Source organism: Triturus cristatus, chromosome 4_1 (genome assembly GCF_964204655.1).
Source record: "Triturus cristatus chromosome 4_1, aTriCri1.1, whole genome shotgun sequence".
Classification (NCBI taxonomy): Eukaryota; Metazoa; Chordata; class Amphibia; order Caudata; family Salamandridae; genus Triturus; species Triturus cristatus.
The window spans coordinates 344,627,848-344,655,740 of record NC_140585.1 but is presented as its reverse complement, the minus strand read 5'-3'; positions in this window follow the sequence as shown (position 1 = coordinate 344,655,740).

Genomic DNA, 27,893 nt, shown 5'->3' with positions numbered 1-27,893 from the left:
GAGATTAAGCAAGCTTGTTGCCCAGAGCTGCATAGTGTGAACTTGTGCTTAGAGTGGGCACCGAAGCGAGAATTATCGAGTCCGTGGACAATTGGGCTCCGAACCCTGCCGCGTCGGGAATCGAACCCTGGTCCCGGGTCTGACCTCTGCTTCAGGGTATGCCTCCTCTAACCAGTGAGCTACACTTCTCCTCTACTTACTTCTATGAGTAATGTTACTCCTATTCCTACTAATTTTACTCCTAAACATACTCCTACTTTTCTACCTTCTACCTATCCTCCTACTCACTCTTACTCCTTCTTCTTACTTACTATTGTTCCTAGATGTGTATGTAGACAATCTTACTCCCGCTCTTACACTTATGCCTAATTACTCCACTTTTTACAGCTTTTTACTCCTAATCTTGCTACTATTTACATATATTTTCCATCTACTCTTACTTATACTTACTTGAACTGTTACTGCTTATTTCCACTCTTCCTTACTCCTAACTTACTCACACATACTCTTACTTTTTACCAGTCATCCATGTATACAACCCCAGAGCCATGAATCCATCTATGTATCCAACTAACATCCACTTAGGTCTACATGTTTCCATACGTGTGCTGTCTCATTGCATGTGGGGCCCTTTATATATATATATATATATGTATATGTATATATATATATATATATATATATCAAGGCTCAAGGGGATTTCCACACTTTAAGCAGCACTCGAACGCGGTTTAGCTTTACCCCATTCAGCTGTATTGGTATGCAGGCAGCTTCCTCGGTATTTTCACCGGCACACAACCAAAGCCTGACGCGTTTCGTTATTCAACTTCTTCAGAGGCATGTAGGTTGAAAGAGGTAGTCCGGACCACACCTCCATATTTATACCTAATCACACGCTGGTATGCAGCTGCTCTGAATGAGCTTGTATGTCATGGTTTTCTGGGATTTGTAGTCCGTATTATGCCACAGATGGATACCTCTTGTAATGGATGCCCAATTAAAAGCTCACCCTGAGCCCCCAGGAAGGTGCACTGCTAAATCCAGAAATCGCGCTCCACTGTCGGGTCCTAGTTAAGACCCGTGGCCCCCTCAGTCCTGGGGTGGTGCTCGCTTCGCGACTGGACCGTCGCGTTTACATCAAGGCTCAAGGGGATGTCCACACTTTAAGCAGCACTCGAACGCGGTTTAGCTTTACCCCATTCAGCTTTATTGGTATGCAGGCAGCTTCCTCGGTATTTTCACCGGCACACAACCAAAGCCTGACGCGTTTCGTTATTCAACTTCTTCAGAGGCATGTAGGTTGAAAGAGGTAGTCCGGACCACACCTCCATATTTATACCTAATCACACGCTGGTATGCAGCTGCTCTGAATGAGCTTGTATGTCATGGTTTTCTGGGATTTGTAGTCTGTATTATGCCACAGATGGATACCTCTTGTAATGGATGCCCAATTAAAAGCTCACCCTGAGCCCCCAGGAAGGTGCACTGCTAAATCCAGAAATCGCGCTCCACTGTCGGGTCCTAGTTAAGACCCGTGGCCCCCTCAGTCCTGGGGTGGTGCTCGCTTCGCGACTGGACCGTCGCGTTTACATCAAGGCTCAAGGGGATGTCCACACTTTAAGCAGCACTCGAACGCGGTTTAGCTTTACCCCATTCAGCTTTATTGGTATGCAGGCAGCTTCCTCGGTATTTTCACCGGCACACAACCAAAGCCTGACGCGTTTCGTTATTCAACTTCTTCAGAGGCATGTAGGTTGAAAGAGGTAGTCCGGACCACACCTCCATATTTATACCTAATCACACGCTGGTATGCAGCTGCTCTGAATGAGCTTGTATGTCATGGTTTTCTGGGATTTGTAGTCCGTATTATGCCACAGATGGATACCTCTTGTAATGGATGCCCAATTAAAAGCTCACCCTGAGCCCCCAGGAAGGTGCACTGCTAAATCCAGAAATCGCGCTCCACTGTCGGGTCCTAGTTAAGACCCGTGGCCCCCTCAGTCCTGGGGTGGTGCTCGCTTCGCGACTGGACCGTCGCGTTTACATCAAGGCTCAAGGGGATGTCCACACTTTAAGCAGCACTCGAACGCGGTTTAGCTTTACCCCATTCAGCTTTATTGGTATGCAGGCAGCTTCCTCGGTATTTTCACCGGCACACAACCAAAGCCTGACGCGTTTCGTTATTCAACTTCTTCAGAGGCATGTAGGTTGAAAGAGGTAGTCCGGACCACACCTCCATATTTATACCTAATCACACGCTGGTATGCAGCTGCTCTGAATGAGCTTGTATGTCATGGTTTTCTGGGATTTGTAGTCCGTATTATGCCACAGATGGATACCTCTTGTAATGGATGCCCAATTAAAAGCTCACCCTGAGCCCCCAGGAAGGTGCACTGCTAAATCCAGAAATCGCGCTCCACTGTCGGTGGACAGGTGGACACCTTGGAGCAGAATATATATATATATATATATATATATATATATATATATATATATATATATATATATATATATATATATATATACACACACACACACACATACACACACACACACACATGGTCTAATGGCTTTACTTATCTGGTTAGATAGTCAAGTGTGAACACATGCGGATATTATGTACTGACACAAAGATAAGTAGATGTAAACAGCTGCTGATACAGTGCAACTTTTTCGGAACACAATTAAATTTCATCCATTCCAAGCTAAAATCCTAATTTTGTAATCTTTTACACCAATGTTTATGGTTAAGTAGTTAGGGCTGGTCTACGCTCCAAAGCCTCCTCTGTTTTGCACACTATGAGCCTCAGGACCCTGATGTTGGATGTGAGACTTCTTCATGAGGCTCCAGGGCAGTCAGAGGGTACTGGACCCGTATGTAAACACTGAGGTTGAGGTGGTTTACCACTGCTGTCCTAGGGGACAATACTGACTATCGCAAGGTAATGAGGCTGAGCATTCCAAGTGTTCCTCTTAGAGGTGGTGTGTCGGTAGACACTCAGAATGCAGCTTACATATTGGTAGCACTTAGTAAGGTTAACGTTTAGTTTGTTCTTTACCTTATAAATAGAAAATAATTGTAATTCACCTAGCAAGCACTCACTACACACAAATTTCGAATATGTAGTGAGAACCATACGTCCCTGGCACCTACCATGGGGACACATAGACAATTCTATTTTATTATAGTAGATGTGTGCACATTCAGCTGTATGACTCCCTGGTATAACTGAACCAAATCTAATGATTCCCCTTGAAGGATATTGCATTTTAATATAGTAGCTGAATCAATATTGTTCAAATATAAAATTCAGAAGTGGAATTTCTCAATGCTACATGTCAAAGTCAGAGTAATGGTAGTTATTTTGCTTTGCAGTCATTTGGTTTTGTTAACTGGTGCTGAAATGTGTATTAGGTTTTGATGCACCTGCTTTGCAACCTCAGAGGTGCACTCCAGACTACGCATGGACCCACTTCGAAAATAGCAATGGACCTGTTAGACCTGGAAACCTTGGCATTGATTCCCCTGTCATATGCCTCTACCTCCTGTATTTTTGACTGAGTGCTGGACTTCGCTTTTGCTGGTTTTTGTACTCTGGGCTCTTTATCCGTACTGATCAGTGCTAAAGTGCAAGTGCTCCCTGTGTAAATTGTGATTATGATTGGTTATCCATGATTGGCATATTTGAGTTACTTGTAAGTCCCTAGTAAAGTGCACTGTGTGTGCCCAGGGCCTGTACATCAAATGCTACTAGTAGGCCTGCAGCAGTTATTGTGCCACCCACATGAGTATCCTTGTAACCCTATCTCGCACCTGCCACTGCAGTATCTGCCAGTACAGTTTTAAACTGCCATGTCGAACTGGCAAGTACATCCACTTGTCAGGCCCAAACCTTCCCATTTATCACATATAAGGCACCCCTCAGGGAGGCTCAAGCCATCCCCGTGGCCAGGGTGCACTGTATGTGAAAGGTGGGACATGTACTGGTGTGTTTAACAACCCTGGTAGTGAAATACTGCCAATTTCATTTTTCTCTATTGCAAGGACTATCTCTCCCAATGGTTATCATTGGAGTTGCCTTGTAACATCTTACAAGTGTAACTTTCAAGTGGGATGAGATAGAGATTTAGAGTTTAGGCTCCCGGAACTCAAAATGTAAAAATCCATCTTTTAGTAAAGTTGGTTTTAAGATTGTGTGTTCGCAAATGCCACTTTGAGAAAGTTGGCATTTTCTTGCTTTACCATCCTGTGTCTCTGCCTGCCTGGTTTAGACTGACAGGGGCTGTTTGTGCATTCACTCTAGACAGTCACACAAATGGAGCTGAGGTATGCCCTGAATAGCCTGATGGGCCATCACCAGGTGGATGGGCCTTCTTGAGCTAGAGTGGTGGGAGTAGTTGTCACTGACACCTGAATAGGGCTGTGCCTGCCCTCTCACAATGCTGTCTCCACCTCCCTGTAGTGTGTCAGGAGCCAAGGCAGGACAATACAAAATGAAATGGTCACAGTGGAAATGTATTTAACATAGGATCCAACATCACCTTAGTAAGTAAATGTATTCCTATTTTTGACATATTAGTGTTCATATTCAATAACAGCCCAAATATCTACATAGTTATAAGAAGGTGCTCCAAAAGAAGAAGAAGGGAGTGCTCAAAGGTGTGTGCTAGTGAGGCTTGTCAGAAAAGGAAAGGCAATATGCAGTTTATACATCAGAGACTGATTGTGACCTATCCAGCCACTTTAAAGGCTAAATATGCAAAAGAAAACATAGTATTCTGATGACACAGTAGTTCAACTGCTGTTGTCAGTATGTGAAAAACAAATAAGACCCTCGATGTTTCGACCCCCGGAATGTGTGAAGGGAATTTAAATCCTTAGAATGGGGTCTTCATCAGGACATGTGGAGACACCTAGGGATGATTTAAAATAAACCTTAATTATATCAGGTTGTGGAGAACATGATCATAATTGATTAATCAAAGAAAGGCAATATATGGTGTTCAGCACACCCCCAGACCTCACAATTCTCCTATTACTCACACGTACACCACACCAATGCCCGGCTTGACCATTTCTTAGGCTCCACAGAAGTTCAATCATAGGTAAAAGATGTCTAAAACACAGCGGCGGCACTGTCAGATCACGACGTGGTGGTGGTAACATTAGCGGTCCCCCAGGTGACTAGGCCGGCGGGAGGGTGGAGACTGCGAGAAGCCATGAAACAAAAACCAGCAGGGAGGGAGCAACTCCTGGGTCGCATTAAAGAGTACTTGGAGGTTAATGATACGCCAGAGGTCTCCATTGCTACTTTGTGGGGGGCACTTAAGGCAGTAGCGAGGGGAGAACAGGGAGCAACGAGCGAAACAAGAGGAAGTCACGGCTCAAGTGATGACACTGGAGAAGGCCCACAGTCGGACGGGGGCACCGAGAATTTGGCGACAATTGAAAAATACGCGCGTCCTGCTGGCGGGGCTTGACTTAGATAGAGCTGAATATGCGGCATTCATACTACATGGGGGGGACAAGGCAGGCCGTCTGCTGGCTGGCAAATTGCAGGCGCAGACGATAGAGACAAAGGTAAAGGGGCTCGCGGTGCCACAGGGTACTACAATCGAAAGCGATGTGGAGATAACGCGGACCTTCAGAGACTTCTACGCGGACCTATACGCAGGGCCTCCACCAGCTGTCCCACAGGTCGATGCCTATCTTCAGGGCGCACATACTACGGCGCTCAATCAGCACAATGCTGAGAAACTCGATAGCCTTATTCGCATTGAAGAGGTCATAGGGGCAATCTCTCGCCTTAAACCTTTGAAATCGCAGGGGTCCGGATGGCTTTTCCGCCGAGTTCTACAAGGCGTTTTGCACAGCTATAGCGTCAATACTCACCAGGGGATGTATGACGTTACAACGCACACTTTTACAACGCATGCACTTACAACGCATTTTTTACAACGCATAATCCATTACAACGCATGACATTACAGCGCATGACACTACAACGCATTTTAAAAAAATACCTTTACAACGCATTTCCATTACAACGCATACTACCTTTACAACGCATACCATTACAACGCATAATATTAAATTACATTTAAGGTAAGTATTAGATAGTATAGGGGTAAAAGTTACTTTTCTAACTCCAGGGGGTGCAACAGTAGGGTAAGTGTTGGATAGTATAGGGGTAAAAATTACTATTCTAACTCCAGGGGGTGCAACAGTGGGGTAAGTGTTGGATAGTATAGGGGTAAAAATTACTATTCTAACTCCAGGGGGTGCAACAGTAGGGTAAGTGTTGGATAGTATAGGGGTAAAAATTACTATTCTAACTCCAGGGGGTGCAACAGTAGGGTAAGTGTTGGATAGTATAGGGGTAAAAATTACTATTCTAACTCCAGGGGGTGCAACAGAAGGGTAAGTGTTGGATAGTATAGGGGTAAAAATTACTATTCTAACTCCAGGGGGTGCAACAGTAGGGTAAGTGTTGGATAGTATAGGGGTAAAAATTACTATTCTAACTCCAGGGGGTGCAACAGTAAGGTAAGTGTTGGATAGTATAGGGGTAAAAATTACTATTCTTACTCCAGGGGGTGCAACAGTAGGGTAAGTGTTGGATAGTATAGGGGTAAAAATTACTATTCTAACTCCAGGGGGTGCAACAGTAGGGTAAATGTTGGATAGTATAGGGGTAAAAATTACTATTCTAACTCCAGGGGGTGCATCAGTAGGGTAAGTGTTGGATAGTATAGGGGTAAATATTACTATTCTAACTCCAGGGGGTGCAACAGTAGGGTAAGTGTTGGATAGTATAGGGGTAAAAATTACTATTCTAACTCCAGGGGGTGCATCAGTAGGGTAAGTGTTGGATAGTATAGGGGTAAAAATTACTATTCTAACTCCAGGGGGTGCAACAGTAGGGTAAGTGTTGGATAGTGTAGTGTAATATTATGCGTTGTAATGGTATGCGTTGTAATGGTAGTATGCGTTGTAATGGAATGCGTTGTAAAGGTAGTTTTTAAAAATGCGTTGTAGTGTCATGCATTGTAATGTCATGCGTTGTAATGGATTATGCGTTGTAAAAAATGCGTTGTAAAGGTAGTGCGTTGTAAAAGTTGCGTTGTAAAGGTTGTTCCCCCTCACCAGGCTCTTTAACTCTTTTGCCGGCCTGGGCACGATTCCTCCAGAAATGCTTACAGCATCGATAGTGGTGCTGCCCAAACCAGGCAAGGACACCGCTAAATGCAGCTCCTATCGGCCGATATCGCTGCCCAATGTTGATCTAAAGATCTTTACCGGCATCTTGGCGGCCCGTTTGGGACCCCTTATGCCCGGCATAATCGATCCACATCAAGCCGGATTTATCCAATCCTGGCAAAGCAGTGAAAATACTAAACGTATACTCCACCTCATTGATAAAGCGCACCGCACTAATATGGATGGTCTCCTCCTCTCGGTGGATGGCGAAAAGGCGTTTGACCGGGTGGACTGGTGCTTCCTGGACAAAACCTTACTTCATTTCGGTCAGGGGGAGCGGTTTTGAGCGTTGGTCCTGAGCTGCTATACTAAACCTACGGCCACTATTAGGGTGAATGGGGTTAACTCTACGCCTTTTGAGATACAGCGGGGGACCCCGCAGGGGTGCCCGCTGTCACCTCTCCTTTTGGCTTTATATGTTGAACCGCTGGCCCAAAGAATTAGAGACAACCAGAATATAGAGGGTATCCCATTTGGGGGGGAAAGGCATACTGTTAGCCTCTATGCCGACTATATTATTGCCTCCTTGGAGTCTCCGACACGCTCGGTCCTTGCGTTACTGCGGGAATTGGAAGATTTTGGCCGTGTCTCGGGCCTCCACATTAATGTGGGGAAGTCGTCGATCCTAACATTGTGGGACCCGGGAAATTCGGCCCCCTCACGCAGCCCATTTTATGAGGGAATTCCGATAGATCCCTCCATCCTCTATTTGGGCATTGAGCTGGCAGCATCCGTGACCCAGATGCTCCATCTTAACTACTCCAAACTTCTTAGGCAAGTTACCAAAGACTTAAATGACTGGAAAAGCCACTCGCTCTCGCTGCTCGGGAGGGATGCAGTGGTTAAGATGTCCCTTCTTCCTAGGGCACTATATCTCTTCCAGACTATTCCGATCTGGCTGCCTGCGGGAGTCCTACAAGAGCTACAAAGGGACATCAATCAATTTATATGGGGCAGGAAGACACCCTGGCTATGCAAAGATTTGAGCTACCTAAGGCCGAACGAGGGGGGACTGGGCATCCCTAACCTCCTAGAATACTTCAGAGCGGCGCAGTTGCGCTACTTAGTGGAGTGGCAACGACTTGAATCAGAGAAACAATGGTTATTCCAAGATAGGGCATTAGTCAAATTAGAACTACGGAAGGTCCCCTTTCTCAAGCGACCGGATAGACCTCCCAAATTACGGGGCTCCCCCATTACGCGAACTGTGTTGAGGGCCTAGGACGGGGTGGCAGAGCGGCGGGGCTTGACAACCTTTCCCTCCCCATGACACCCTTATTCGACAACAAGGACTTTCTTCCAGGTGCGGAAACACGGGCATTCTCATGCTGGAGGAAGTCCGCGTGCACATTGGCTGGCTACTTTTTCGACCTGGAGGGCATGCTCTCCTTCTGCGATCTGCGAGCGGAATATGGGCTCCCTGAGACAGAGCGCTTTCGTTACTTCCAACTCCGACATTGGCTTCTCCACGCTGAGGTCCACCCTAAGGTAGCGAGGTAGCTCACTAGGTTTGAGAAATGGCTCTACACCAAAGAAACCGACAAGAAAATGATCTCAGAACTCTACGAAATGCTCTGACCTAAGGCCCCCACAGAATCCACTGAGGGCCAGCAGAGGTGGGAGAAGGAACTGGGGAGGGAACTGATGAGCAAAGAGTGGTCAGACATTTACTACCGAGCGAACCACACCGCCTGCAATACGGCTAGAGTAGCCATGTATTGGCACCTGACCCCGACTCGCTTGCACAGAGGAAACCATGAGTGAAGCCCACTCTGCTGGCGAGGTTGTGGTGTAGAGGGCACTTTAGTGCACCTACTGTGGGACTGCCCTGCAATACAAGAGTACTGGAGTTTTATCCTCGATGACATTGACCGTCAATTCGACACAGCGATACCGAGCTTCCCGGTGTATACGGTGCTGGGCTTGCCCAACCCCCTGACATACCCACTTCAATCGCAACGAGGAAGACACATGGGTTTGGCACTGGGAGCTGCCACCCAGAACATTCTATCACACTGGGGTTCCTCCACGAAACCGACACACTTAGGGTGGCTTCATAGATTGTTGTATAATATAGGCATGGAACGCATACACGCCTCCCTGTCTAACACTCTGGCAAGATTCACGGATTCTTGGCAGCTACTGCTCTCCTTGCTAGCTCAAGACATGACGAGATCACATGCCCTAAATATCTCCGACTTCTCCGACTCACCAGCGCGGCTGTCCTGACAGAACGAATAGAGGACGCTCACTGACTCATGCTCCCTATGATAGGCCTCACCAAGCCATCAGCGGCACGCCAGCTCGGGGTGGGGGAGTTGTTTTGGGGGAGGGGGGATCAGGGTGCTGTTACTTTTGTTTTGTAAAAAGGCATTGCGTTATTCCATGTAACCTATGGGTCCATTCGAAACTGCTGCTCTGACGGCATGAGAGGGGCCCTGGGGGTAACACTGTACTTACGCTTCTCTTGCTTATTGAATGTGTAATTTTGCTGAAATGCCAATAAAACATTGTTAAACCTAAAGAAAGGCAATATATGTTACCCTTCAAGCCACCTAGAAGAATATGGTGGTTATATTCGAGAGTGTGGGCCCGTAGGCTCCTGTGTCGTCGAGGCGAGCGCAATGACTCTATGCGTGCTGAAAATAAATATGAAAGTATGTCATCTACAGCACGACCTTGGGTGATGAATAATACTTCATTTTTTTTTTTTAAGGTATTTCTTTTTTAAATTTAAATGTGTTTATTGGTTTACATCACAGCCATACATACAGAAGAATGGACAACACTTTTTGAATTGAGCAAAAACAATATCTGGGCAAACATTGGAATAGATTACACATTATATAATACCTTCACTTTCTGTACTTCTACGCATCTCAAGTTCCACCATTGGGGACACACAAAGATCTCTACGATACTTATTCCAATGTGACCATTTCCGATCCCATTTTTTGAGGCACCCCCTAACTAGGAAGACTTCCGTTTCCGCCAACATGCACCTGTCAAGCTCCTTCGCCCACATGGTAACAGACGGTGTGCTTCCCCCCCCCACCCTCTCGCTATCTCCCGCTTAACCAACGTGTATTCTAGCATTGTGAATTGCTGTTCAACTTCCGTGAGGTCGGTTGCCTCCCAAATATTCAACAATCCCAGTTGTGGCATCAACCCTACCTCCTTACTCAAGGCTGTCTGCATGTGCTCTGAACCCCCTCCCAGAGGATACGTATCGTTGGGCAGCTCCACAGAGTATGGTAAAATGTGGCCTGTTGTTTGCATCCCCTCAGGCAGAGGTCGTCAGGTCTGGAACCTATTTATGCTAAGGTCTGTCCTGTCATATATGATCGGTGAAGTATCCTGAGCTGGATCAACCTGAATTTAAGTGTGATGGCCGCTTCTCGAGGGGACATAAGAGCCTCCTGCCAGTCCTCAATACTACATTGTTGGCTGTCCCAAATCACCTAAACAATGTGATTCAACTTACTTGGTATATATCATGGGCGAAAGTAGAACATCAGAATTAATCAAGTGTTGCACCACTGAATGAGTCTCAAAACGATCTATTGAGGAAACACGAGAACGATGGTTTGCCTCACATAATACCCCAGAGTATAAGCATTAAAGTAATCGAGGAAAATGGACTGGAGCTGGAGTGAAAAACATACCTCCATGCTCGGTCGAAGTAAAACTGGTATCTGACGAGCGGGGCCATTTCAAATTCTGGTTAAATCCAGACCGCGGAACTGTCAGCGTGCACACGTCAACCACAGCACGCACCCCAATCAGCCGCTAGATGCTGGCAAAGCCGCTCCAACATGGCAGATGTGGGATGACGTGTAATCGATTGGAAGGAAACTAAGTCGGGAATGTATTTCAGTGTATGATTGATACCCGAACAGGTGGATTAAGTGTAGCAAAAGCAGTGTGTGATGGCAACCCATCATTACAGTATAAATAGTCAGGAAACAAATGTTATCCAAGTAGTCCCAATCAAACAGAATGCATTGTGTACATAGATGTAACAGTTAGGTAGAAACATTTGTTGTTGTTAATGATGTTGCCTGCACATGAGTAAAAAGCAGAATTATTTAGTCAAATGACCGTGACCTGTCAGTGGTATTGCACAGTAAAGGCCCACATGACAGAGATGAAATGCAAATCCATGTATAACAAACATGTGATATTATACGAAAATGAAATACAGATCTATGTATAACAGACAGTTCATTCTTTGTTAAGATATGAGAATTGTGCATTGGTGGCATCCGGTTCATTTAACCCATCCCGGTCCGTGTCCAAGGAGTACATCCATTTGCATTGCGGACATTGCGAACTGAGTTAATGTCCCCGCCCCTGAAGCCCAAAGTAACTTTCTCCAAAGCACCCATTTAATTCTTTCTGGTGAATGGCTCAGTGTCTGAAACTTCTCCACTAAAGGTGCCCCACTGGTACCGCACCTGACCCTGCTACAGTGTTGTAGGATGCGGGCCTCAACTTTCTGGCGTGTCTGCCCTGCACACATCTGATTGCATGGGCAAATTATGGCATAAATGACGTCAGTAGTGTTACAGTTTGTGTGGGTTTTCAAGTCCACTGTGTACTGCTTGTAGGTAAGTTGCCTAGTTTGGATGGTTAAACTACATGCTTTACATTGGCCACATTTATAGTGGCCCACAATTTCAGGTAGGTGCCATGAATTTCAAATGGAAGTCTGTGGTGGAGTCTCCAGTAGTGAACGGACCCCATGGTCCTGTACACTTTTGCCCTTCTTAAAGAAATACATGGGAGAATCAACCAATTCTAGATCGTCAGTGATCAATTTCCAATGGTTGTTGACAATCCTTTAAATTTTGTTGCTGCGAGTGCAGTATGTGTTAACGCATATTATTCTGTTTGTGGGATCATTGGTGTGTGACTTGGGTGTTAGGAGAGTCTCTCATGGGTTGAACCATGCCCTTTTTCTAGCTCGTTTCATTAATCTTCTTTGGTATCCCCGCTCAATAAGGCAATTGAGAAGGCCCTCTGATTCGACAAAATAGTCATCTTTGCGCGAACAATTCCAAAGAATTCTGAGAAACTGCCCAAAGGGCAAGTTGTCCCTCAAGCCTCTGGGGTGATGGCTGCTGTACCTTAGTAATGTATTTCTTTCAGTTGATTTCCTGAAAAGCGTAGTGTACAGTGAATCGTTCTCGGTCTTGATGGAAATATGCAAAAAATCAATGGTCTCCGGGTCCGAATGCATTGTGAACTGAATGTCAATAGATCTATCATTCAGCCACAGAAATCATTTCTCCAGTTCTGTAGGACTCCCTGTCCAGATGGGCAAGATGTTGTCTGTATGGCAGTTCCACAAGGTTATGTGGTCAATATGGGGGATGGATTCTCAAAATCATCCATAAACAGAATGGCTCGGTCCGAAGCGAAGCTCGCGCCCATGTCGACGCCCTTGGTTTCTAGAAAATACTCACCTAGAAGAGGAAAAATGTTTACCTCCAAGAGTTTAATGATACATTCAGTTGGGATCAGGGCCGGTAGGGGTCTCTTGTCTAGTACAGTGCCCTTTACTTACAAGGCAGGCAGTTGTGGGATGCGTGTGTATAAAGAAACAATGTCCAAAGTGACAAGCAGTTGGTGCGTAGGATCAAAGGGCATATTGTCCAGCAAATTGATGGCTTCCATGGTGTCTCATAAATATGATCTAGTCGCCTTCACACATGGTTTTAGGAAACAATACACATACTTGCATAGTGGTTTCAACAGAGATATGCAGCCTGACACTATGGGGCGACCCGGTGGATGCTGCATGTTTTTGTTAAACTTTGGCAGGGTGTAAATTGTTGGTAAGCGTAGTTGTTTCTGGTTCAAGTAATTGAATTGCAGGTCAGACAGGAAGCCTTGTTTGCGTCCTTCCTCTGTGATTTTCAAAGTCTGTTTGCTTATTTCTTTGGTTGGATCCGCATTCAAATGAGTGTAGCTCACACCATCCCTCAGTTGTGTATAGATTACTGATTTATAGTCCATGGTACTCTGGACTACAATAGCACCGCCTTTGTCAGCTGGTTTGATCACAATGAGCCGATTTTCCTTGAGAGAATTCAATGCCTCACGTTTCGGTTTCGTGATGCAGTGTTTTACATACTGTTTGTCAGAGCACGTCTTCAGTACATCCCTGAGTACAACATTCTTGTATGCAAGTATCTTGTGAGACATCGAGTGTGTGGGTGGCATGAATGTTGAAGGTACACTTAAGCCAGTGTGGGAGGCTGATTGTAGTGACTGGGAATGCTTGAAGAAATATCTGAGTCTGACTTTCCAAAAGAAACAATGTAATTCAGCCTTTATGTTGCACTGATTAGAGTGAGAGGTTGGTGCGAAGGACAAACCTTTACTTAGAACCTCCCTCACCTCTGAGAGTTCATAGGAAATTATTGATGGAACTCTTGTCTGTTTACCACCGGTATAAATACCGTCGGGTCTGGATTTCCCAGTGGCTCTCTGGGGGGAACCAAACTTGTTTCTGTCCTCGGGTTCTACCTCCATCCCAATTCTGGCCCCATTGTTCCTGGCCTCTCTGTGAGCCTTGGTTCCAATTGTATTCTCTCACTCTGGGGGTCTCCATTGGGCGTCCCTACAAAAGCCTACCCCTGAGGTGGCTGGAACCAATTGTCCTGGTTGAGGTAGCTGGAGCTAGCACCTGGTTGTTCACCCTCGCTCCCGGTGCTGTTGGAACCTGAGGATTCTGAGAACGTCATGAATCTTCTGTAGCCTCTGTAGCCCCCTCTGCCTCTGTTGGAGAACCATCTCTGAGTATCCTGCTTGTAATAATCCTCCTGCAAATATGGGTAGGTCGTCTTTTTATCGTAGAATCGGATATCCTTTGATAGCTTATCCAATTTCTTAGGCTGAGTATTGGTGTTGAAATCCCTGACTGTTTTTTCCAGATGTTCCAGGGCCTCCTTTGCTTTTGTTAGTGCTGTATCCTCTGAGATTTACTGTTTAAGATCGGTGTTTCCTATAAGCGTTTCTCAACCTGGTCAATGGTTGTCTCAACTTCGAGCACCATCCAGTGGCAGGAACAGTTGTTGGCCAAGAAGCTGAAGATTGCAGGTTCGTTTTTCACTTGTAGACCTATAGGTATTATGTTTGCCTGCAAATATTTGGTCAGTAGGCGACCATGAAGTTGTGTATGTATCAACTTCTTCTCCAAACTCTTAAATCTGTTGATCTTGTCATTTAATTTGAAATCTATACTAGGGGTATTGGAGGACAAAAAATTAGTGCTCGATTGCGCCTGAATGAGTCTATTTGTATAATCCTCAGTGTAAGACAGAGTCTTGCGCTCTGACATGATAGAACACAAATTCCACAGAAATTCCCTCGAGGTAGCCACCTGCTCAAAGAGAGTTACAAAACAATGGGGGACAATTCAGGAACGTGTGGAATACAAAGACTTGTCTTTGAAGTATGCGTACTTCAAAGACCAAAATGGGTGTAAGTATTGGACCTGTAACCTCCCTTTTTTAGAACACTTCTGGACAGAGGACTCTGCCAAGAAGAAGAGCTGAAGAGCTGCCAGGAGGAGTACTGCCTCTTTGCTGTGTGTTGATTTGCTGAGTTGGCTTCTAGTTGCTGCTTCTGTTCTGAAAGAACTGGACTTTGCTTTCTGAAACCTGCTGTTCCATGGTTCTCCAAGGGCTTGTATGTGCTTGCCTCCTGTTGGGAGTTCTGACCTATAAACTAACAAAACAAACTGTAAGTCTCAAAATATGATCCTACTGTGACAAAGAAAACGAAAAGGACTAATTACAGAGTTTCTAGGTTATACTTAGTAGTATAAATTGATTAAACAGTGATTCCCATCACCCACACAAAGTGGCTTGCTTCATCATCTGGGAACCAAGAACTATCAGTACAGTGCAGTGGGACAGAGTGCAGTGGTGTAGAGTAGATTGCAGCAGAGTAGAGTATAGTAGAGTGCAGTGGTGTAGAGTGGCTTAGAGTAGAGTGGACTGGCATAGAGTGCATTGGTGTAGAGTGTTGCAGAATATAGTGGCAAAGCGTGTAGTGGCATCAAGAGCAGTGGTATAGAATTTAGCGGCGTATAATGCAGCATCATAGAATGCAGTGGCGTAGATTAGAGTGGTGCATAGTAGAGTACAATGGTGTAGAATGGAATGGTGCAGTTTAGAGTGGCATTGAGTACAATGGTGTAGAGTGCAGTGGTGCAGAGTAGAGTAAAGTGACATAGAGCAGAGTGGCAGACAGTGGAGTAGTGTAGAGTGGGGTGGCATTGAGTGTAGTGGCTTTTAGTGGAGTAATGCAGAGCAGAGCATGCAGAGTACATACATTGGCATTGAGTGCAGTAGTGTAGAGTACAGTGGCATAGAGTTCAGTGGTTCAGAGTTGTGTAGAGTGAATTGGCATAGAGTGCAGTGGTGCAGAGTGGAGTAGAGTGGCATAGAGTGCAGTGGCATAGAGTGCAGTGGCATAGAGTAGATTGTTTAAGAGTAGGGAGAAGTTGCGTACAGTGGAGTTGTGCAGGGTAGAGTGCAGTGGCCTAGAGTGGTATAGAGTGCAGTGGTGCAGAGTAGTGGCATGTAGTAAAGTGGTATAGAGTGCAGTGGTGCAGAGTAGATTAGAGTGGCATACAGTGGATTTGCGTAGAGTGCAGGGGCACAGATTTGAGTGTTGCAGAGTAGAGTGCATTGGGCGTAGAGCATGTTGGCACTTAGTGCAGTGGAATAGAATGCAGTGTTGCAGAGTGGCGTAGAGAGGAGTGGCGTAGAGTGAAGTTGTGCAGAGTAGATTCGAGTGGCCTAGACTACAGAGGTGTAAAGTGCAGTGGCGAAGAGTGCAGTGGTGGAGAAAAGAGTGGCATAGAGTGGATTGGCATAGTGTTGAGTGTTGGAGAGTGGAGTAGATAGGTGTCAAGTGAAGTAGAGTAGAGTGCTGTGGCGCAGAGTGCAGTGGCCTGGAGTGGTGTTAAGTGGAGTGGTGGAGTAGAGAGCTGTGGTGTGGAGTGGGTCAGAGTAGAGTGGTGTAGCGTAAACTGGAAAAATGCATGGTGTGTTAGTGCACTGCCATTACAGACAACACATTTTCAATTGAAATGACCATTACATTTGCAGAGACATACAGCTTTACTAATAAAACTATACAACCATCTAACGATGATGTGCGGAAATGGCATCACTTCGTGTACTGATTTGTTTTGATCATATTGAAGTATTTGTTTCCAACACACTTCAGAATAACAAAATAAAATGTGCCTCATTGGTGTGTTCCTAATTCTGATATATTCTGAAATACTTTAATGTTGTTGTGCGCTAGAAAAAAATCCTTTCCTACCCCCAGTATCCAGCAGGATTGTCACGTAAATCCTCACACTTTGAAGTCAGAGAAAGAAAAGTGAACACCAAGCTCCCTCAGAAGACAGAGCCTGGCATCTGACTTCTGTCTTTGAATGCACAGCAAATGTGACTAGGTAAGAACAAGATTTACAGGCCTGTTCACAGAAAGGAGCACTCATGGAAGAATACAAGGGAAGTTGGTGTGAAAAGGCTTTCTCCCTGGGAGGGACGAGCTCACAATGGACAGCCTAAAGCAATGAAAGATAGAAAATGTAAGTTACTAACAGCAAACCCAATAGTAAGCTACGGATGGAGTGCATTCCCAGGGAAGCTTTTTGTGCTGTCTGGCAGGCTTCGACCTAAATACGGGACAACTTTCAGTGTGTTTGCACTAATGTCGAGGCCCCTGATTGAAAACCAGGACAAGGCTACCTTAAAATAGGTTAGGGCAGGGGGGCATTACCATTACCAAAACATGTGAAGAACTTTTGACTCAACAATATACTTGTCAGTGTTCAAGGTTGCAGCTAGCATTGGATTCCAAAGCGTAATTACGGTGGCTCCCATTTTGATCCTTCTAATGTTCCTTGATTCCTGTTAGCACCCTCTGTGTTACTGGACGTATTCTACCTCCCAACCAACCACAAAACAGACATCATTTGGAAAATTTCTAAGGGTGAGTTAGTTACCTGCTTAAGTCCTCTCTAACACCTTCCACACACTTCAATTTCTGAAATCTGGTAGGGAGCACGACTGATAACCAGCATAACGAAATGCTAATCCCTCTATTGTTCATTGCTGCATTTTTCCAGAATTGAAGATTCAAAACATATCCTGCTATTTACCATGTCTGAAACAAAAGAACGCTACTCTTGGTCGCCTTCCAAGTAGCGTGTTTAAACTGAGACGCGCAGTGTCCTGAAGGATCCTAGAACAGCCTGTACTAATCAAGTGTCTACGCAATGGCGGCAGAAGGCACCAGGCGTGCAGAATGGTCTTAGATGCCTTGCAATCTCCCATGTCCATGGAAATTTGTGCTATCTGCATTCATGCACATTGTCTCCTCCCATGCAGAGAGGACTACAGTATAGAATGCCACCATCTGTCTTCTCTATCATTTCCTTATGTCTGTGTCTATTTATATAGTGTTTTTCAATGCAAAGCATCAGACATAAACTGAGGCGAGTGAGCTTTGAATTACATTAGGGAGAAAGAAGAAACTCCAAGCCAAAACTGAAATAAACACTTGATTAACAGAATTTGGTTGAAGAGAGCTTTGGAAAAGGGAGAGTGCTGGCCGCGAGTTCACGGCTACACTCTTCAGCTGCAAATAAGTAAAAGACTTCCAGGACTGATTATAAAAATATATAAATATAATATAACTATAACTCCATATAATTATAGAGGCAGTGACGGCATTTTGCTATTTATGATGAAATAAGACTTTCCATTCAAAAGTCATTTTTTGTTTTGTTCACTGTTATTTGTCAACCTTTGTGCCATTACGCAAATCTGCACAAAACTTTTCCAAAAGCGTACATCCACTTTGGGTTCCTTAGGGCGAGTTTTGTGCAGATCCGTCAAGCAGGACCTAAAAGTAGGGGGTCCCAAAATTGACATTACCCATTTTAACTCCCATAGAATTATTTGATCCTTGATACAGATTAAATGACTGAGCATAATCACAGCACACTTGACATATATATAGCACTTAACTAAAGGAAGTGCCTTTACTTAGTTAGGTGTAAATCTGCATTTAAAAAGTATTCCTTCTTGGCATGAAGGGGTTACATTTTAGAGATATCTTGACTGGTAATGGATGAACAGATTTGCAGATAAACACATGATTTGCAAATCTTGTTGAAAAACATAAAGGCACACCATTGGTCTAGGGACCTTTTTCTCCCATTGTCCATTGTGAATTTATAAATCTGACAGTGGATTGGTGAATCCGCTGTGCTCGGACTGGCTGGCCATCAAAGGAAACACTTCTCTGTCGGTTGCTATTACCCAACACAGTGCACTGATCACTATGTTGTGAAAAATAAAAAGTAAAATGGCACAAAGGGGCAGGTTGAACATGCTCTGACCCCCAGCCTATGTGAGGGGCACCCAAAGGAGCCCCGGCAATTAAATGATTATCAAAAAACTGATCTTTATTGCAGGATTTACAAATCCTGCCTAGGTCCTGCTGACCTTCCTCCAAATGATTTGAGAATAATCTAAAGAAATTATGAAAAAAGTATTTAGTACACTACTGTTGAGCTAGGCCAACAGCCACCCATGGGGGTTGGTCGCATGCATGTGAGTAGGAGCAGATCATGGCTGTAGTCCAGAGTCCGCGGTCAGCCCATGCTGTGTATAGGGTTGGCCACTCAGGGAAGGCTTATCCTGCTGCCCCCAGAGGATCGGAAGCAGGTAACTCTTGGATGAGGTGTATGGTAAAAAAAAAAACATTCCCTGAAAGTAAAAAAGGGTTAAAGTGAATTTATGGTTAGCTTTGGTTCAAACACCTCAACTTATGTTAAAGAAAAAACTTCAGAAATTCATGTAAATAACACTATTGAAATGCAGTGTTGGTTGCAATTTAAATCCAGAAAACCACCAAGATTCACAAGTTATGGTAAGCAGCTCACTCCATAACCAATACAACAGTCATTCAGGCCTTAACTTGCACACCAAATGCCTTGCATATGATGTCACAATATTTGTACAAATAAATGACAATACCTAAAAGCACAATGTAATTAAACAACAACACATAATCAAACCAATTAATGATACTACATTCATGGTCATCTCTATCAGTGACAAGAATAACGTGATATAGAATATCATCTGTAGGATGACTTACAAGATTTTTAAGTACATCTGTTTCATTAAAAATGAGGTCATGAGCATTGTATTTAGAGTAAATATTATTGTTTGCATGACAGCCAAAACAGAAAAAAAGGCTAAATATGCAGCGATAACAGGATAGAAAAAATAACAAAATGGCGGCAAGGCCACATTTATTTACTCCTGGGGTCTCTATGAATAAACAGGAGGAAGGCTGCGTGGACCCCTCCCAGCGCCTCTAGGGCCCCTGGAGCCCATGCCCAGGTCCAAAAACAATGTTTATAGAGAGGAGGGACCTGTGCCTCCTCCCCAAGTCATCATAGATCCCAGGGAGCCCACCCATAGGGCCAAGCATATTATGTGTGGGGAGGCATCTTCATGAGCCATTTGTGGCCCTGGGGAGACCACACCCGGGGCAGAACACATCATGTATGGGGGAGGGAGGATGTACTGCCTTCCTCCGTGAGGTATCATACTGGGCTGAAATAATTAAATAATGAGAGGGGGCCTTGCGGACCCCTCCCTTAGCCTCTAAAGGCTCCGGGGGACCCACCCAGGGGGCATATTACTTTAAGGGAGGGAGGCTGCATGACCCTGAGCAGTCATGCCATAGGGACCACATCCCCCAGGGCTAGCTCAGATGCTATGTCCTGGGAAGCCCATCTTTGGGACATAGCAGCTTCCCTGCCCACAGTGGCGTGAGCAGGGAAACCTGTGTTTTCTCTTGCTTGGTGGGAGCTAAAACAAGTCCACTCCAAGCAGGCTGGACCTTAAGAAATGTTTCTGCAGCCTGGCAGCAGACTTTTGATCTGTGTGAAACAGATCAAGATATTGTTCCAGCCCACATTAGTAGCTGCTCCATGTGGGCGGCATCAATGTCTGCTCCCGCTGTATACGGGGAGCTGGCTGGGGCTGTAGGGGCCTTGGGGCTTCCCCCACAGCTCCCAGTGAGACTATGGTGGATGCCCTGGGTGGGCACCAGGGCACCCACTGTTTATTGTGCCGAGCCCTAGGGTATGGGGGGGTCTCCTGTGCCGAAATTGGCCTGGAAAGTAGGCCGCGGTGCCGAAATCAGCCTGAGGAAGGGGGTGGCTATTCCTCCTCCCCTTGATAATAATTCTGGGCCCAGGGGGTGGGGTCCCCTGAGACACAATCGGCCCGGGGAGAGTAGTCGCATACCCCCTCCCCCTAAGAAGCATGCCGGGCCCAGGTAGATTGGGTCCCCAGGGGTGAAATCGGCCTTGGGATGGGGGCCACATGCCCCTCCCTATAAAAATGATGGGGAATGGGTCCGCAGGCCGAAGGGCCACATGCTACCCCCATGAAAATTGCCACGGCCCTGGGGCAAAAACTGGCTTGGAGATTGGGGCCATGTGCCCCCCTACGCCCAAACATTATGCCTGGCCCTGTCAGGAGGAGGTACCCGGGGCCAAAATCGACCCGGGGAGACGGCCACATGCTGTTTACCCTAAAAATGATGCCGGGCCCTTGGGATGAAGTCTCCAAGGCTGCGTCTACCCACCTCTTTTAATAAGCCAGGTGCCAGGGATGGGGTCACCGGGGTTGAAATTGTTCCGGGGAGTGGGGGGCCACGTGGCCGCCTCCCCCTAAAAACATGCCAGAACCTCGGGGATCTGTTCTGAGATCGTCTTAAGGAGAAAGGCTGTGTGCCTGACCCCTTCTCTTGATAATAAGTGATGTAATATGTGAGGTCATAAACGGTGAATTGTGGGTGCGTAAGTTATAGCTCAGGTACCTATAACTGCTGAATTTCACTGGTTTTGTACTAGTGAAATCTGAGCCTAAATATAACATCCCTGTAACCTTTGTTTTTTAAGTGAATTTCTAAGTTTTTTTAATTCTATTTCCTAACCATAGCGACCTTGTAACCTTTGTTTTTTTAAAGTGAATTTCTAAGGTTTTTAAACTACTATTACGTAACTATAATGTCCCTGTAACTTCATCCCCCAACTAGCAGTGTGCCAGGAGGCACATTTGTAGAGTGGTGGAGAAAGGGGGCGTGGCATCCTAAGACCTCTCAGCAATCCCGCTGTGTGGGACTTACTGGAGGTAACAGGAGGCTTGTTGGCCCCCAAGGACCCTCTGCAGCCAAGGGGATCTCATCTCAAACCAGCATAAAAGTTTGGGTTGAGTGCCTGGTGGAGAGAGTAGCGTAGCATTCGAGCCCGACTGCCAGTAGTTATGACATTAATAAAGAGATTTCATATGATAATGACATAGGTACCTGCTTATTCAGTATACCCACAGAACTTCAAAACAGACTTTGTGATGATGCTGAGTACCTCATAAGTTTCTTTATTTATTGCTCTACCATTACAAATGAAAATACAAGTTAATGTGATTTGTCAAAATGGATGCAATGAGACAGCAAGGAATAAACATTAAAAGGCAATAGGGCACCCTGAAAGGCACTGTATGTCTCATTAAGGGGATGAAAAAATATGATCACATTACCTCCATCCTGATGGAACTCCAATAACTCCCCTTGTTGGTCCACTTCATCATTAACACTGTAGGGAATCATAATCAGGAGGTTCATCTGTGGGGGTGTGGCTGGAGTTGTTTTTGGCAGAATCCTTGTTCTAGGCATCTTCAAAATCAGACTAGCAGTTACCTTTCAGCGAATGCTTCAGCTATGGAGAAGAGTATGCTTTATAAATACAATTCACCTTACTAAAGTATGATAGCAAGTATGTCTTTTTAATTATTTTCTAGGTTTCGGAACTGAGATTAAAATAAAAAAATGATTCTACCAATTCAATCTAGAACAACTCATGATAGCTAGGACTGGTTTAATTACTCTGCCCCCAAATAAATCTTGCCTTCTGTCAGGTTTGGGGCAGATGGCATTAGTTTATGGGAAAGTTGATGACAATCTGCGCCCACACATAGCATGCCAAGGGTTGTCAGTCCATAAGACGAGGTAAGAGAGTAGGCGTTGCCAATTTAAGGCTTTAAATTGCCTTTTTATGTCTGGTTCAAGACAGTTTTATCTCTGGGCCACAACTCTTGACATGAAGCAAAACAAAATATATATTTAAGGCTCACACAAGGCATTGCTTATTACCAATGCCATTAAAAAATGTAGTATTTTCACTGTTTAGAACTTACCATATATTGCAGAGGAGATATATACGCCCACTAGTAGAGGGTGTTTAAATTGTAATGCATTGACTGTGGAGACCTTACACTGGGGTGAAAGTGTATTACTATCATTTAACGACAGTCAGGCATTGCATTTATCTGGCTATAAAGTCTGAAACCAATGCCATCCACCGCACAGGACTGTGTGACCTTAGATGGCTAGGGTAAAAATAAGTCCAGATCACATAGTCGCATACAAATCTCTGGACTACGGGGACTACAGACTAGAAATAATCCATGTGGATGGAATAGATGTAAATGATGTAGCTTGTGTGCTGAACAAAGATTGCTTGTGGGAACGTGCTTATTGATCAAGTTGTTCACAAATTTAGGGCTTCTCCCATTGAGTGACTTAAAAATAAGGCACCCAACCTTAAAGGCACAGCGCTGGACTACCGGAAGCTAATGAAGTTTCTTCTGAAGAGGAGTGACATGAAGGGGCCTAGGATGATGAGCAATCAGGCGTGCAGCCTGGTTTTGAACCAGCTGTAGACGTTTAGATAGATAGAAGGGAATGCTTTCAATCAGTTTCCTTATCTGCATAGTGTAAGAACATTTACAAACAACCTAACATGAAATATTAATCCTTGGTCTGTATCAGTTAAATTGAGTCACAGAAAAAATGTAAGAAATAAGAAAAGGGGTCAGGGTAGAAACACCCTGACCCCTTAGCCTCTTATGGGGCCCCTGCAGGGACAAAGAAAAAAGCATTTAAAAAAAAAAAATTTAGCAGGATCTGCGGATCAGGCTGAAAAAAAAATAAAGCTCCTGCGCTTAGTTCCTTATCGGCCCCGGGGTGGGCCAGGCCCCAGGGGCATTATGCAAATAAAGGAAGGGGGTGCACAGGCACCCCCGTCTGGGGCTTATTATGCCCCAGGGACCACCTCCTCCCCGGGGCTTTATTACTAATGAATGCAGGAAAGTCCCATACGGCCTCTCCCTCTGCCCCAGGAAACACCACTTCGCCGGATAATGTTATTTTTTAAAGGGCTGGGCCCGGGTGATGGGGTCCCCAGGCCTGAAATTGGCCCAGGGAGTGAGGCTGAACGGACCCCCTCCTTTATTTAAAAGAGTCCTGGCCGTGGATGATGAGGTCCCCAGGGCCTAAATTGGGCCAGTGAAGGGAGACACATGGCCCTCTTCCCTAAAAAATAAAAATAAAAAATAAAAATGACCGGCAAGTCACCGGAGGCCTTGCCCCCTTTCTCCACCACACTGCAAACGTGCCTTCTGGTGCACTGCTGGGTGGGAAATGAAGTCCTCTTGGCTGCAGAGGGTCCGTGGGGGCTAACAAGCCCTCCTTTTACCTCCAGTAAGTCCCACACAGCTGGATTGCTGAGAGGTCTTCAGAGACCATGACCTCTTTTTACACCACTCTAACAAATGGGGTCCCCAGGCTTGAAATTGGTCCAGGGAGTGGGGCTGAACGGACCCTCTCCTCCATTTAAAAGAGTACTGGCCCTGGATGATGGGGTCCCCAGGGCCGAAATCGGCCCAGTGAAGGGAGACACATGGCCCTATTCCCTAAAAAATTAAAATAAAAAATAAAAATGACCGGTAAGTCGCCAGAGGCCTTGCCCCCTTTCTCCACCACTCTGCAAACATGCCTACTGGAGCACTGCTAGTTGGGGGATGAAGACTCCTTGGATGCTAGGGGTCCTTAAGGGCCAAAAAGCCCTGCTGTTCCCTCCAGTAAGTCCCACAGAGCATGATTGCTGAGAGGACTTTGGAGGCCACGCCCCTTTACCCCATCACTCTGCAAACCGTACATCCTGGCGCACCGCTGGTTGGGAGATGAAGTCCCCTTGACTCTAGAGTGTTCTTGGGGACCAACATGCCCTCCTGTTACCTTCAGTAAGTCCCACACAGTGGAATTGCTGAGAGGTCTTTGGAGGCCATGACCTCTTTTTACACCACTCTAACAAATGTGCCTCCTGATGCACGGCTGGTTGGTGTATGAAGTCCTCTTGGATGCTAGGGGTCCTTAAGGGCCAAAAAGCCCTGCTGTTCCCTCCAGTAAGTCCCACAGAGCATGATTGCTGAGAGGACTTTGGAGGCCACGCCCATTTACCCCATCACTCTGCAAACCGTACATCCTGGCGCACTGCTGGTTGGGAGATGAAGTCCCCTTGACTCTAGAGTGTTCTTGCCCTCCTGTTACCTTCAGTAAGTCCCACACAGTGGAATTGCTGAGAGGTCTTTGGAGGCCATGACCTCTTTTTACACCACTCTAACAAATGTGCCTCCTGATGCACTGCTGGTTGGTGTATGAAGTCCTCTTGGATGCTGAGAGTTCTTGGGGGCCCAGAAGCCCCTCTGTTATCGACAGTAAGTACAACACAGCAGTATTGCTGAGAGCTGGTCTGAAGCCCTGCCCCCTTTCTCCACCACTCTGCAAACGTGACTACCAGCTAAAAAAAATTAGACATTTGCTTAAAAAACCAATGGTTACAGGGTTGTTATAGTTAGGAAATAGAATTTGAAAAACGTTTGAAGTTCACTGAAAAACAAAAGGCTACAGGGACGTTATACTAAGGCTCAGATTTCACTGCTACAAAACCAGTTAAATTCAGCAGTTATAGTTACTTGAGCTAACTATCACTTATGCCCCCGCAATACACTGCTTATGACCTCACATAATACATCACTCATGACATGGTCGGTGACATCACTGATGACATCTCAAATGACATCACTCATGACATCACTGATGGTATCATCTATCGAACCACTCACACATTGACTCACACCCCATATAACCACTCATATGCCCACTCACACACCTGCACAACCACTCACATACCCATTCAGAGATCCATACCAGAACACACACACCTAAACACTCCTCAATAGAGGCACTCACACACCCACTCACTCACTTTCAGCCACTCACACAACCATTTAATCACCCATACAGCTACTTATACAACAAGTCACTTACCCGTACAGCCAGTCACATACCCACATACTGACCAATACAGCTACTTACACACCCACTTATTTAATTATACAGTCACTGACATGCCCACTCACTCAGCCATACAGCTTCTCAACACAGCCACTCACATATATATAAAAGCACTCACACACTCATTCACACACCCATACAACCACTTACATACCCATTCACACATTCACACAAACACTCACACATCCACTCACTCACCCATAGAGCCATTCACACAGACAGTCACTCTCTAATACAGCCACTCACACACCAACTCACTTAACCAAAGACTCACTCAAACAGCCACTCATTAACTCATACAGCCACTTACACACCCAGTCACTCACTCACAAAGCCATGCAGACACCCACTCACTCACCAATGCTGGTATTTACACACCCTCTTACCCACCCATAGATCCACTCACACCATCACTCACTCACCCATACAGCCACTGACATACCCACTCACTTATACAATCTGTAACCTTTGTTTTTTAGTGAATTTCTATTGTTTTTAAATTCTATTTCCTTTGTTTTTATATATATATATATATATATCTATGTATATATATATATATATATATATATATATATATATATATATATATATATATATATATATATATATATATATATATATATATATATATATATATATATATATATATATATATATATGCATAAACACAGTCAGCTCCTCCTGGGAATCTCGCCCGTAGTTGGGTGGTGCGTTAAGCCGGTAGAGCTACCGCCGGCAAATTCAATCCAAAAGTATCCGCAAATAAGCAACGCACTCTCAGTAGCAGTCACAGTAACGAGTTTAATTCACACTGTTACGCGTTTCGGGAGTCTCGCTCCCTTGGTCACACAGTGTGTGACCAAGGGAGCGAGACTCCCGAAACGCGTAACAGTGTGAATTAAACTCGTTACTTCGACTGCTACTGAGAGTGCGTTGCTTATTTGCGGATACTTTTGTATATATATATATATATATTCACTGAAAAAACCATAGGTTTCACACATGTTATAGTTAGCGGAAATTTTACTGATAAAAAACCAATGAAATTCCCCCGTTATAGTTAGTGCAGGCAACTATAACTCACGCGACCGCAATCCTCTGCTGTGCCCACGTTACGCTAGATGGGCCATGTACGCACGATGCGCTTCGCGCACCGTGCGCACATGGAGGACATATGATGCACTTCGTTTTGAAAGGTAATATTTTAATTTTTCGTATATGTTATAAGCCATGCACAAATGGTGCCCTTCAGGCACCATTTGCACACGGGGTGGAGAGAGTGTGGATAATTTTTTTTTTTATTATTTTTTTTTTAAATATTTTAGTTTAACTCATCTTTAATAAGCCAAGCACAATTGGTGCCCTTCGGGCACCAATTGCACACGGGGTGGGGAGAGTGTGGATAATTTTTTTTTTTTTATAATTTTTTACCGTACGCGTACGGTAAGCGTAATCGGCGAAATTAGCGAAAAAATAAAAATTCCGTTTTTGGCCTTGGGGGATCTTTGGGGACTCCCTCAACATTGCTATGTGTGTGGGAGCTGTCTAAACAGCCCCTTTACATGTTTTTGTGCTTTAGATTTTAAACATCACTCTCAGTGCGAGAGAGAAAATGGCGGCCGCCGCTTCCTGGTTTCGGCCGATTCGAATGTTTACTAAGATCTAAGAGCCAATCAGAATCGCGCTCGCGCACGCCACCGTACGCGTACGGTAAGCGTACCGTAAGCGCACCGTAAGCTGGCTCAGATATATATATTGATTTAAAGGCTATTTTCTCAGAATCTACTGAACAGATTTACACCAAACCTACAAAAGGCACTTCCTTGACCTGAGGACTACCTCTCTGCCAAATTTCTAGTAATTCTGTTCAGCCGTTCGGGCTGTAGCCCTGTCTAAAGGTCCTATGGAAAAATGCATGGGAAAAATGCGTTTTGGGACCCCCCTTTTATCTCAGCCCCCGCTTGACGAATCCCCCCGAGACTTTCAGGGAAGGAGCGGAGCGTAGCGCCCCACCTATTTTGAAAAATTCGCGAGGATTCGTCGACCGGCGCCAAAGTTATTCAAAATAGAATGTTGTGGATTTCCTATGGAAACGTGGTCCTAACTATAACTACCTACTGGCGACCGCCAGTAGGTAATATATATATATATATATATAATTATGGTGATGCAATCATAACTGAGAATTTGCAACCTGCAGTATGAGTCAGAATATAGCCAAATGGGCGCAAAGATGTTAAACATACAATAGCTGGGATTTAGAGGCTAATTTTAGCAATTCATTTACATATTTGAGTGTATGAGGATATGA